This window comes from Rhea pennata, chromosome 4 (genome assembly GCF_028389875.1).
Source record: "Rhea pennata isolate bPtePen1 chromosome 4, bPtePen1.pri, whole genome shotgun sequence".
NCBI classification, from domain to species: domain Eukaryota; kingdom Metazoa; phylum Chordata; class Aves; order Rheiformes; family Rheidae; genus Rhea; species Rhea pennata.
In genome coordinates this window covers 23,216,057-23,230,854 of record NC_084666.1, presented here as the reverse complement: position 1 = coordinate 23,230,854, position 14,798 = coordinate 23,216,057, and the positions used below count along the sequence as shown (strand labels likewise).

The 14,798-nt window shown below is 33.9% G+C and overlaps 1 long non-coding RNA gene across 1 annotated transcript in view; it reads right to left on the bottom strand.

The window, feature by feature from the left end:
- Positions 1 to 4,591: 4,591 nt before the first annotated feature.
- The window catches only part of LOC134139879 (uncharacterized), a 48,416-nt gene continuing 38,209 nt past the window's right edge, over positions 4,592 to 14,798 (bottom strand). The window contains exon 5 of the long non-coding RNA XR_009958275.1: positions 4,592 to 5,695. This is a non-coding gene — a long non-coding RNA (uncharacterized LOC134139879). The remainder of the gene's footprint in view (positions 5,696 to 14,798) is intronic.

Sequence of the window (14,798 nt, the reverse complement as noted above, 5' to 3'; positions counted from 1 at the left end):
CTAGCATTCCAGTTTAAAGGCTGAAATAGAAACTTCACCGCTATCAAGAGAGCAGCAGTCCCATGGCTATCACCGCTGAATAAAAGCTAAGCCTCTCCTCCCAAAACACTGCTTGATAATCTCCATTGCAAATAGGACAAGCCCCAGAACAAACATCTACATGATGCCTGTAATCTCAGCATGCTTCCCCTCTGTCATTACGAGGAATTGCAGGGGCAGAGGAAAAAGCAGAACAGAAAGAAGACACAGGCTGTACTTCCGAGGAAGTTAAGGGCTGAGGCAGAAGAGAAAAGAGAAGTATACAGATGATGGAAGAAGGAATAAATCTGGACCCTCAATTTTTGCACAACAGCTCAATTTCTTCCATGACCCCCCCCTTTTTTTACAATGATGTAAAATGTTATTTACGTAATTTCTTTCTTCATTTATTAACATTTTTAAATTTTACTGCAACAATTCTATCTTAAACTGTGAGAATACTTCACTGAGAGACATCTGTGCATGTGGACATGAAGTCAGAAAACCTAGCAAAAGGCCTGTGCACATGCATAGAGCAACCAGTCCTGAATTTTCCAGAGAATCTACCTTACATTTTCCCTGCACAAATTTAACTACTCCATATTGTGTTCACATGTGTTCTTGTAGCATCTGACAATATCAGCATGCAAAAATATTTACCGATTTGAATGTTTTACATATTAAATATCATGTGGTACATTAAATAGTTGCATAATTTTCTCCATCATAAATGTCATCACCTGCGTAAATAAATAAAAAAAATGCAATATTTAACCTTTTTTTACTAAGGCATGATACAACTTTAGCTGTATATAAACAATTCTGATTTTGAATGCCTTAAGAGCCAAAGCTGTGATAAAAGCTCACTCAAAATTTTTCCTTCTACTTGACTTTTTATAAATAGAGCCTTATGATGAGAACTTTTTAACGTAAAGAAAAACAAGATATACTGCTTATTTGGGTGTTTGGGTAGACTCAAGTAAAGAGTACATGAAAAATAAGTTAACGGACTGAAGTTTATAGCTGTGTGTATAACTGTCAAATCTCTCTGTAAATTACCTTTCTCTTCTGCTCGCTGGAATGCAAAAATCCAATAAACTGTTAATAAAAATGGAAAGGTCATATGTAAATATCACAGATCTTGAAAATGAACCAGAAAAATATGATAGTTTGCACACAAATATCATTTCATTTTCTGTTTCACTGTATTTAAAATGGGATGGGGCTTATGTGTGTTTTTATCAAAGTATGATGAGAAAAGATTCTATTAAAAAGAGATTCACTTTAAATGCAAAAACAAGTGTTTGAGCACTAATTGGCTATTAGTTTCTGCATTTGAGAAATAATTTATTTACCTTATTAAAAAGTCTCAAAATAGAGAGTGATTGAATTATTCTTGTCATTCACGAGAACACTTACAGTGGAATAAATGTTTTGTCTCTGTAGCTGACCTAAATACGTACTTGTTTTATATTTGTATTTACATTGAAATATGTTGCTAGCATACTTTCTAAAAGAAAAGCGGAAGCATCTTATTTCATGCTCACAAGACTGGAATTCGTATGAGTGCCAGTTTCAAAGAAATCATGATTGTCTGTGTTTTATTCCTGAAAACAATATTAGACTCTTATCTTTAAAAGCTGAGATTTTCTAGAAACCTGAATGCTGTGCATTTATTTAATTGCAATTAAATAGAACATGTATAATGTAAAAATAGTAGTCCTTTGAAGACTCTGGTGGTTGATGGAGGCCTGTGTGATTCTGGAGTTTTCCTTCTTTCTTCCTTCTTCCATTAAAGACAGAGTAAAAGTGTACTGGATGTTTTTTTCTAATATTGCTTGCCTACTTAAGAAATTACTATTCTTTTTCTGGTCTGTTAAGCAACTAGAGGATGGCAGCCTCAATATTTATAACTAAAGGGGGTTTTGTTTGTAAGTCACTCTTCTCTTAGAGTGAGCTCCAGGCAGTAGATTGGTTTAGGAATGACCTGTAAAATGGGTACTTTGTAATCTGCACATGGATAAAAAGCCCCTCTGCTTTGATTTTGAAATCAAAGGTGCTGTAAAATTATGGTGATAACCTACTTACTTTTCTAAATAGAAGGATAAATGATGGATTTAATCAAGAGTAAGCATCAAAAATAAATCAGAAAGGACAAGGAAGGACACAGGATGTAGCCAAGGGATTATATATTGTATAATCAGTAATAATCAGTCTCAGTAATAAATGCCTTCTTGGTAGTTTGTTTTAAAAGGTTTTTTTTTATTGCAGTTTTACTGAAGTTTCATTTTGTGTGCCATTTATTTTGACTGTTGGAAATTAAAGATCACCCATACAAATGAAACATATGGGGAACACAAGGATTTCCACTCTTTTCTAGAGAATTAAAGAAAAATCAATGCTTTTGTTTTCAGGGAATGTTTTACTTTTTTCTGAAGCGCTGTAACTTCTGAATTACAGAAAATCTAGATCAAGAAAGAGTACATTTTAAAGAGATGTGTCACTGAAACCGAAAGCCCAGGTCAGACTTTCACACAGTATATTTTATTTAGGGAATATCCTGACAACTTCAACTGTATATCTGAATGGAAAAGGGAGTAGAATAGAGTACAACTTCACTATTTACTTCCATGCTTTCTTCTAGAATACAGATAAAATGTTAGTATATAGTCTGAATCTTCTGGGTAGAAATGGGTCCCTGACTGATGCGAGGGTGGACATGCCTCCCATTTCCAGACCCTCATTTATATATGCCTCGTGCTGTTAGTTCAGCCAGTATTTGGAAATTATCCACAGTAGACACAAGAAAGCATAGGGCCACTGTAAAGATCTCTCTGCAGATCCTGAGTCATGTGGTCTGTGCACATGGTATTGTTCAGTATTATCTGGAAATGTAAGCTAAGATTCTTCCTGGGATGTATTAATACATTAATGCAAATTTTCTGCTTTGTTAAAATAATACAGAGAAAGAGTTATTACTCCATCCTAGGAAAGTATTATTGTTCCCTCAGTTTTTATCTTAGAAAAGTTTGATGGGGCTGAATCCATATGAGGAGCTGTGAGAAACTTAGAAGTCCCGATAAAACAAAATATCCAAAGTGCAAAAAAAGGTAATATTACTCCTTGTGTAGATGTAACAAACTAATTTATTGCTACGTAAGGACAAAATTAGAAGCAGTCACAAAAAAAAAAAAAAAAAAAAATCTTTTCCCTTAGGATATTACACAGTGGTGCCTGTAAGAACTGCTAGGGGAAAAAAAAAAAAAAAACTTTATAGTTTTATTTTGTGTTCAAACTTGATGAATTAATTTGTGTATTTTTAAATACACATTTGCAGATTTGGATGTGTAAAAATCACTGGAAAGCAACCTCAGATAATAGACATTAATTTGTGAATACATTTCTGCTGATACTTCAATAGTGAAAATGCCACACAAAACACACAGAAGTATTGAAAAATCTGGTACTTCTATGCCATTGGAAGAGCCTGTACTTTATTCAGTGAAGTAGATCCTTATACTGGAAAACTTGAATAGAATACAATTAGCATGAATTATGTTTTTCTCCAAATAAAAAAGTATATTTAGTTTATGATGAAGAGTTTTAAGGATATTTGTTATAGATTGCCGTAAGGATTTGTAAACATACTGAAAAATGTGTGACTCTGATTTCACGTAATTAAAAAAAGTTATTTCATCTCTTTTCTGCAGAATGTTTTTGAGATTCCTGAGCTCAGTGAATTTTACAAACACAGGGAGGGAATTGATCAAATAATCTTCAGAACCACTGTGCTGTCATTTTTTCATTTTCTATGCAATTCTTTTCTTTGTATGTCAAATCATGTGGAAGGCAAAGAAGCACATTCTATAACCTCAGTAACAATAATTGGATTAAACACCTCTTATTTTTACTAACTCTCAGCATTTTTGGAATGTTATGCTTTGAAGACCCTGAGGGAGTCTTAAGCGTAAACTTGCAGGTGTTTTCAGTTTCCATTTCTGTCATGCAGATTTTCAAGCAATATACAAAGAAGTATTTACAAAACATCTAGAAAAGAAATGTTCATGGTGCATAATTAATAGCTGCATAGAAGCTGGTGAGCAATACCGTTCAGAGTACTCAGACTGGAAGTAATTGTGACATATGTGAATACTTCCTAGAAACAGGTGCACTGGTCTGCTTTTTTTTTTTTTCAAGGTTGGGATGATGTATTAAATAATATGCATAGAAATAAGATTTATACTTTTTTATTGGAAACTGATTCCCTTCACGAAGCAAACCAAAGCTCATGCAGTCAGTAAAGACTCCTGTCATTAACCGATATTGGACAAACGAAATGTCTTTATTGCATATGCTATAGATTTTACTCACCTACTTATTTTAAGGTAAGTCCTAAGTATTATGGATTGACCACTGTTTTGACATTCAAGAAAGGATGGATACAGTCAAAATTAACTTAAGGAAAATAGGCATATGAAATAAATGCTTACCTACTTATCCATATTTAAATGAAAAAGAAAAGGAAAAAACCTTGTCTAGTTACTGTTCCATTCAATTCAGAAGTCTTGTAAACAGTCTTATTCCTGAAAAGATATGCTGGAATTTATAAGAGGGTTTTTTTGATAATGAAAATATCTCATGTCAGTTATTTTAGTTTGATTTCTATAAACAAAATATGCAAATAAAATTTAAAGCTTCCTAGATCTAGATTAATATTTGAACCTTTACCACATTTTTTTCCCTTTGGCACTTTCCACATTTTCCATTTCTCTGAGTTTACTCTCTAGGCAGGCAGGTAAAAGAACTCTGTAAAGAAAAATTCAAACAAAAGACAGTCAGAGCTTTATATATGTATATTTTTTTTCCTTCCATGCAGAGCTCTCACAAGTCACTTTTAAATGACATCAGAAGCACTACCTTCACTATTTTATAAAGACAACTATTTGGTCGGTGCCCAGAACAAATTTAAAGCTTTCCATACTCCTAAATCAGAAATATTTGTGTCGCCATTCTGTCAGTAAACTAAGCTTAAAAAGGTAGCAAATGTCTATTTAAATTAGTATCTTTATATAAAAAGCCTAAAAAGAAAAATCAGTAGGCCAGTTAATGAAAACAGAAGAGAAGTTTTGTTATCTGCCATTCTTCTGATTTTCTTGAAGTAACATCCACTTCAATGTTCATGTCAGGATTAATTTGGCACTACTGTTCCATGTATTTTTCTTGAAAAAAAAATGTGTATTTAATTAGTCAGACCAATGTAGCAGCATCTGTGATACACACTGGCAACCAGGGACTCCAGACAAGGTGGTCTTTTGGATACTCAGGCCCAGAACCAGGAAACCTGGTATGTCAGGGAGAAGACAGAGTTGGCGTCTTGGTGACACCAAGGTTATGGGGTGATTCATGGGATTAGGATACCAGTGTGCTTCCATGCTACAAGGCACTGAAAGTACTTCCAGTTTTGGCTGTGATTGCTCAGGTGGAAGACATATGTGCATAGAAAGAGAAGAAACAGGTCCATTGCTTCTGAACCTTCATATATTCATCCCATCATTTTGCCAAGGACGTTATTTGATTGCATAAACTTTGAGATTGGTGTCTGGTTTTGTTTTTCCTTAGCTTTTCTTACGGAGATTTTCTTTCATTCCATCTTCATTTTTCATGAGGAACTTCAGTGCTGAAATAAGTAATAATGCCTTTTCAGAAGTAGTGTTTTATCTACTGAGAAATACAAAGAAATAGAACCCAACACCATTCCACAAAATATTAAATGTATAAGCATTATGATCAGTAGAAAAACTGATCACTTTCACTCTTGTATGACTTCAGAAACCAAAGCAAATGGGCTTTTCTCCATGTTTTGCTCATGTGTCCTTAGTTTTTGTTCTCTCAAATGTAGCAAGTTTCATAAAGATTTCAAGTCCTATAGCAAATTTCACCAAACTGTGAAGATTCTTGCAATTCTCTGAGGTCTTTTAGACTGAAGAAATCCATTTCCTGGATATGGAAGCTAATGTTGCTAATATCTGATTTTCTGTAGCATAACTTGTGGTATGGAATAGATGTTAAAACATAATTTGTGTTTCTTTGTTAAAAATAACAGTGGAAATACAATATCAAAGGAAGCATGCTAACAGATTGGAGATTATAACTTATGTTATCAAATAGGAATATTTCTTTAGGATACAGGTGTTGTTGAAACTGATATATTTCTGTTAGTGCAATTAAAAATTACTTATTTTACAAGACACTTGAAATAAAGACATTTGTCAGTATTTGAAAGCATTCTAACTGGTTATAGAAATGTATATCTAAAGCCATTTCTAGTATTTAAGATAGATTCATGCTCGTTTAGTTATAAAATCCATTTACAAATCCCTATGGTGTAGATCACCGAAATATTAGTAAGAAATATGGCATATTCTTTTTTTTTTTTTTTGTTTTGTCTTGTTTTGCAGATGAGGTAACAGTGGAGGTAAAATGAGTCCAACTTGTCACGTATTTAAACCCTTCTTTAAGGGAAACATAATTTTAAAATGTATTTAAAATCCTGATTTACATAAATCACAGAGGAGTATTTCTAAATTATTTTTCTTTGAAGTTAGGAACGTACGTTTACAATAATTTATGATTCATTACATTAGTTCACTGAACACAAGGGCTACTCCGAAAGTCTGAATATAATTTCAAAGGCAATTCTCAATAGCAGTCAGAAAAGAGATCTGAATGGCACCAGTTATTAGGAAAGGGATAAGGAACAGACCCAAGAGTATCTGCATGCCACTGTTTTGCAGTGTTTTACTGGCATCTTTGAATGTTGCATGTAGTTCTGATCTATTTGATCTTAGAAAGGATATAGTACAACTGGAAAACTTTAGAGAGGGGCATCAAGGATGGTCAAAAGCCTGAAACATGTTCCATGCAAAGGCCAACTCAGGGTGCATCTGCATGGGCACTGTGGTTTGGATTAAGAGTGTGCTTTGGAAGCAAATTTTCAAATTGTCTCCATTGACTGTTCTTCAGTTGCTGAGCAGTCTGGGAGAGCACAAACTGGATTTCTTTCAGATGAAAGCTAACCGGAAGATTTGCTTTAACCTCTGAGCATCCAGTCTGTAAAAACAGATTAGAGTTAGTCCGAAATAAAACACTAAACATATTTGATGAGGATATCATAGTCTTAGCATCAAGTATTTTGTTCTTAAGGTCTGTTCCTGATGTACTATGAATTTAGTGTCATTGTATCCTTCACTAGGATAGGACTCTGCAGTTTGGAAGAGAACAACTGAGATAGGAGGGGGCAGATATGAAAGAATTTTATTAAAGGGAAGAGCAGTAAAGAGCAGTGTCAGTGGGAATCGATTATTCACTGTCTTTCCAGTCTAAAAACTCCCTGCAAATAGTTCTTTTAACAACCATTTAGTTTAAAAAGTACAGGCTAAATCACTATTTCACTCTAAGTATGGATATAACCTTGTGGTATTATCAGACTCGTCTAATATTCAGTCTGCCTGGACTTCAGCCGATGCACAGAAGAAGGTTTTGTGTGATCTCCTGAAGCACAAAGCAAGAGAAAAGTTTGACCAAAAATGTTCCAATTTGAGCAGGGTAGGGACAGACATGATTAAGTCTGGGTTCATACTTAAGTGGGTCAAGTCTACCACTACAGGATTTCTCACAGTAGTTTGCAGCAATAATATAGGACAAAGGAAGGCCTTGGCTTCTTTTGGGGGGACTCAAAATCAGACACTATGAGGAACAGTGGCATATTGCCAGATTGCAGGTATCTTGTGGTCAGTCTTACACCTCAGAGGGTGTGAGTGGGTAACATGCCTCTGGCCTGTGCTTCAGTGAGCGGTATAGACAAATCCTTTTATTATTCAAGCTGTCATATGTGAATCTTATATTAAGAATGGCAAACATTTGTACAATGTAAGTTTAGTATTTCTGTTAAAAAATTCAGCTTCTTTATAAGGTCATAGGCTTTAATACCTATGTATTAACCCTTTAGGTTCTGCCTGCAGAGAAGAATAAGTTTCTTTTGCTTTTTAATATTTTGGCATCATTATTCTTGTTGGTGAAATTTTTTGTGCATGAAACATACCATCTCTTTTTCTTCCACTTGCTTACAAGTGAAAAATACATTTAAAAAAAGCGTGTCAATTTTACCATGACTGTGACTCATTTTTTTTATTCCCTTTTATATGATTTGTATTGTTTTCTGCTGCTGAGATTTAGACTCACTAGGTCTGTAAAGGAGTTTTTAATCTGATACAGTCTGTAAGGTGTAACCCCATTTGCTTAACCCTGTTTACTCCAAAAAGGTTGTTAATCTGAGAAACATAAAAAATGTTTGTAGGATTGAGCATCATTCTAGATTCTTTAAACTTCTGCAAAAATTGCAATATGACCCACATTCCTCATGACTCTGCTTGCAATAATCTGAGCTCATAAAAACTACTGAAGCAACAGCATAATATCACATTACCACCTGATGGTTAGCAAGCTTCAGTTTATTTACAATGTACATTTAATATCACGGTTTTTCTTTTCCCTATTTTTCTTGTTCTCTTTAATATATTCCCTTAAAAGCATCCTTTTTTAAGGTAATAACTATGATTTTAGGTCTCAGTCAAAAACCTGCATGATTCACAATAGCTTTTCTTCTGGCAAGCTTTCATGAAAGTTTAGTACAACACTTGTACTCTACTTGTACTCTGAACAAATCTACACATAATACAAGGAAATTTCACTCTTTGCCCGTAGCAAACTTGTTATTATGTCACTCAGAGATGCTTGTGGTGACAGTGACCACTGTGTGGCAGGTGTTCCATGATGCTAGATAATAAAATCCCGATGAGAAGCCTCATACTCTCTTAATGTCAATACCTTCCTGCCAGCTTCAGCTTTTGAATGATAAATGTTGCAATTAAAGCTACTGAGATGTGCATAAAATAACTTGCCTGATTCCTATTAACCCTAAATAGGTTTATGGAATAAATCTGACTGTTAGTGTAAGTAAGAATGCGTCTTTTCAAACCTGACATACTTCATGTCTTCAAAGCAATAAAAGGATAGAAGTCATGGAATTATTTTTAAGGAAAGCTACTATTTTGAAGGATAATTTGAGTATTGACTGAAAGTAATAATTAATATTAATGAAAATAATATTATCTATAATATAATATAATGAAAATTCTGGATGTCATTTTCTCTAAATTGTTCAGAGTTCAGAGTACAAGTAGAGTACAGGTCCTGTACTAAACTTTTATGAAAGTCAGATTGCTGCCTTACTGTCGGTTTTATGTTTGACTGAAAGGGTATATTTTAAAAGATACCCACTTATTTAGGGACTGAATGAGTATCCAGCAGTTGTTTTTATATCACAGTTGGCTTTAAGGAGATCTCATTTTCCCATTGCTCTCCTCCTTATTTTGTAGTTGTTACCCAATTTATATTTAAAATTGGAAACCCTGCCTGTGAGTGACTGAAACAATCTGGTAAAACTAATATGAAGGGTATGGTTTTGTTTAACTGTGTGGATAATTGGATATCTATGAGGTAACCTAAAACTGCATTAACTCTGCTCCCTACAATTTATTTCCTGCGTTTTTTAGCCATTGTTCCTATGACTTGAATCAATTTTATTGTTTTGTTTTGCAGAAACAAAATCAGCAATAGTTTAAGTTGAGAACACCTGAAAATTTATTAGGCTTGTGGGAACAGAGAATAAAACAGCTATCCACCTAATGGGGTGTAGGGAGGCAAACGTGAAGGGGGAAAACTACCACAACTGATTCCTGTGTCATCAAACACTGACCACATCTAACTTTGAAGGCAGTTGCTTCACATCTCTGGTGACACTTGGGGAAGGAACATTTTCTATACTTGCAAGATTAGCTTGTGCCATACTGCCTATCAGGAACACCAGCTTTAGACCTGTCACCGGGCAACTTTCATGAATATAAACTTTATAAGGTTACTTTGTGTTTCAATATCTTGCTTTATTGAAGCTCGTATAACTGTGAGGATGACAAAGATACAGTTTTAATACCTGTTTTTATTACTATAACAAAATACAAAACATTTTCATCATGCCAGACAATCCCACTGATACAGAATCAGATTAGAAAAAATAAAGAAGTCAGCCAACCACAAATCACATCAGAAAAAAGATCAGCACTTTCAAACTGATTATATGACTGACATGTCAATTAATCCAGAATGCCATTAATATGCTATTTAGGTGGACCCAGTTTCTTTCACCAATACTGCCACCTTCTCTATTGGCAAATACACACACACACACACACACACACACACAAAACATAGAGAGAGGTTGCATGGAATGTACTTTAAGAAATCCTTCTCACTAAGTTTTGTATTATTATTTCTGTTCCCAAAGGTAGAATACCTTTACTCTATGTTTGCATATACATGCCTGGTGTAGGTATGTGTGCATTTTTCTACATGCATTTTCTAGAAAGGTGGTATTACAGTCTTTTTGTTGCTATTTCTTTTCCCTTTTCCCCCTAATAAAGCAAAAGAAGAACACATTGTCCTTTTTTACTTCAAATCTCAGATTTAACTTTAAAGCACCTTGCACAAATCTAATTAAAGGTAGATTTCTTTATTGTACTATTTCTTCAGGCAAATTGTGTTAATATTTTTGCATTTCCTTTTGCTTTTATAGTTAGCTAATAATGCAGAAGTTACAGTGTTTGATCTAGGTACAAAGTCATCTCTATTTCTAAATCCTGGAAGTTAAGTCGTTTTCTTCTTACCCCTAAAAGCTGAAAGTAGGAAATAGAAGCCTGGAATTAAATCCTTTTTATTTCTGTGAGTGGGGTTTTTTGGTGAAAATTCCATGAACAGAAAATAGGGGACATTAGTTTGGCAAGAAATTGATTTGTCAGTACTTTCAAGTCTTAGTTTTATATTGTACAGTACAGTTAGTCCATAATGTTATACCATTCCTTTAGAATCAGGAGAATGTATATTTTAATGTCCTTCATCAGTTCCCATGCTGTATCTGGAAAACATATGGGAAAAATAGGATGAAAGCAGAAAAAGCTTACAAGCTCGAAGAGTAAAATTTAAGCATAAAGTTATGTTAGTCTGTCCTTTTGGGGGTTAACTGTAGCCTGTAATTACAATCTACTTTAGCTCTCATTTCTGCATCTGTGTATTTCTACTTTATACACTGCATTTCAGGAAGGTACACAATTGAGACATTGTTTGTAGGAGTCTTCGTCATGAAGACTCCTACATAGAAGCTGAAAGGTGTTTATTAGAAAAGAAATCAATCTTTAATTAATAACTGACAACTCTGGCCCAGAGTTTTCAGCAATAAAAAGGTCTCCTCTTTCATTGACAGTGGTTATATTAGATTCAGTTGGAACTCAGAAGCACAAAAACATATGGAATAGTAATATGAAATAATGATGCAAAAAATACTAAGAAGTAAATGGGATTATCTTTTACCTTTCTTGTTTCTAAAAGAATTAGAACAATAACCTGATCTCACTTTAAATGGCTGCTATTCAGTTGCACATGTAATTCAGACATGACATTAAATGGAAGAATGCTTGCTGAGTTAAGATCCGGGACTACATTCCCCTTTCTTACTGTATTTCTACATGTCACTCATTCTTAAAATACTACAGTGTGCCATCTATCAAATAGGGAAAAATATATACCCATTCGCTATGAGGTCTGGCAGGACACTGTTACTAATTCTTGTGCTGCTTTTTGATCTCTGTAGGAAGGTGCAAATATATGTGATAAACACAGCGCCCTGTACTGCTTCTTCTGTTCATAATGAAAACCCAAATTTATTGGATGTTGCCAAAGTGTGTTTGTCTAGCTGTGAATGTTCCAGTATTTGTTCCCAGATTGTGATAGACATGTTTATGTTGATTTAGAAGTATTTTCCCCGAGGGGAAAAAAAAACAAAACAAAACAATGCAGAGTACTTTTTTTCAGGGAGGCAGGTCTGTAGGTGGAGACATCAGACTGTATTTCAATTAAAAACATTTGGACTTACATAGAAGATTCTGCTTTTTCATATTCATAACAAGGACTCATCTTTTGGAAAAAGGTTTTCATGACAGAGGCAAGTGGAATAAAATACTTAAACTATTACAAAACTTACTGCTACCATGATATTAAAAGATTGTATGGTTATGATCACTAAGTTGATGCATTATATGCAAGCTAAACTTGTCCTAATTGCAGACCCACAGACTGAGTATAGTAAGTTACAGGGTACCAGTATCCTAAAACACGCTTTTTTCTCCAGTAATTAGCCCATTAATCTGTCTCTTCAGTAATTAATGGTTTGAGGTCTGAGCTGTTGGTCATTACCTCATTTTGTTTTGTTTTTTTTTAAAATAATGCCTACTGTTTTCCTCTGTAACAAAATGCCTTTGATATTCTACAGAGCCATTCAGGTGCCGGATTCTGGCAGATACTAATTTAGAACCTCTGGGAAGTTAGAAAAGGTAAACTACAGCTTTTGTTTAAAAGGATATCAAGTCTAATATTGAGGAGGATAATATCCTTAGAAAAAGCATGCTTGAAAAGCAGACTTAATTTGGAGTTTGAATCATTTTGTACTAATTCATTAATAAAGCCAATTTCTTCAGAGCTTTTAAAGTTGCATCTTTTATGTTAGTCCACAAACATACATTTTCTCCTTTATGAATTAAATGTTGTTGAAAGAAATTTTAATCCCATTTAATAGTGTATGTAGAAGAGAACTACAGTTAAAGGAGAGCAAGATTAGGTTTTATACTGTGTAAAGATGGGATTAATATTATTCTTACTTTGAACCAACAATCGGTGATATATCTTAACAGGAATAGCTGTATTGTATCAAAGATCTAACTGTGTTGTATCAATATTTTAGCCAATATTTTATCTACAAGTGGCTGTAAGTTGGTTTATAAGGAATAGTATAATAAAGAATCACACAGTTATTTCCCTTAAACAACTTTGAGATATCAGAAACCTCCTCTTCCTCTTGTTCAAAATCAATATAAACTACTTACTTTAGTAGAGCTATTACCAGATTAATGATGCATTCTAATTTTTGCCAGGTGCTTTTTATTTCATGTTAATAACTACAGTATAAACCAGATAATCACTCCTATTATCAGAGGTCTAGGGTTCTCTAATAGTCTATTGAATCATGGAAAATATGAATATGAAATTACAAACTTAGTTTTGATTAAATTCCCTTGAGTATTAGTCCTTTGGCCACAGAATATTCTGATCTTAGAAGTCTATTAAAAAAAAATCTACTTCTCTTTGCTCCTCAGTTTTGCTATTTGATTTTGAATGTATCAAATGTTAGGAAATTTCTCATAATGTATTTTGTTGATATGTATAACTGGATACTTCTCTTGCTTTATATTCTATGGAAAAGAACTCAGTAGTGAAATAGGTCTTATAAGAGACGTGTCTTTGCCAATACCACAAAGAAATCAGGAGCCAGAATCCCTCTTTTGTAAAGATAGTTCTAGTGAAAGACGTGTTCTTAAACATCAAGAACAAATAATACATGAAATCTAAGAGACATACTATTCTCTAAGAGCAAAAATGCACCTTAACTGCAGGTCAAGGGATAAACAGATTCAGTGCAGTTGGTCACTGGGGGTGGGAAAATCCTGAAATATTAGATAAAGTAGCAGCTTTATGTCTATGCATGAGAAAAAAAAAAAGTGAAAACAAATACCAGATGAAAAAAAACAGTTTATACGTATGTTAGAATGAGTTGGTACTGAAAAAAGTCTCTTGTACAAAAGTAAAGTTTGTTCCAGACACACGGAAAGAGACAAGATGCAACAAATGCTATTTAATTAGTCTGCAACTTTATTAATGTAATTAATGTCCTAGAAGGCTAGTAATTGCTTATTTAACATTGTCCAAAAGCATGTATGGTATCAACTGGAAAATTTAGCCCCAATCTGTGATTCAAGTGATTCAGATTATTTTTTTTCATAGATAATTGCAATCTTTCTGTTCCTAATGATTCATGTATTTCCTAGACTGATAACATGTGCAGGCTTGCATCTCCAGTTGGTATTATCTACCAAAGAATTTAGGAAAAGTTTATAGCCAAGTAGAAAATATCACTTTATTTGCTGAAAATATCTTGTTTTCCTTATAAGTTGAAATATGAAACTTCTTGAAGATCCAGATTATTTTGAGATTTTGCTTTCTTCCTGGTTACCAGCATGTTGCATCTGTCCAATGAAGTTTTATAGAACTGGAAATAAATATTAACTCTTACTTCCAATTTCTTTTCTTCTGTATCATGCCCACCCACTGTGATATATACTGATACTCAGAAATGCTGAGGTGCAGTATTTTTCCGAGGAGAACCGACTGTCTACCTGAAGGCCAGTTACATAACTGTTTTATGCGACTCCACCAAGAAAGGCATCTAGGAGCTTTTCTTTCTACACTGAACAGATTTTGTGCAATTCTAGGATGCAGAAAGAATGCTGGTTTTCATTAGGGGCAAAAGGTTATGTTTTAATCGATTCCTCACTCAAAATACTGACTCATTTCTCTGTGATACCTTTTGAATATACTTGAATAAGACAGACTTTTTTGGAATTAGAAAAAATTTAGAATTAGACTATGAAACCGCCAGAACCTATTGAAGTGTTGTGTAATGAACAGAATTCTCTAAGTCGTGGTGAGTTAACATTCAGTAGATCAAAGCATAGAAAAATTCTTCAGAAGGTGGAATTTATTAAAAACAAACAAAATCC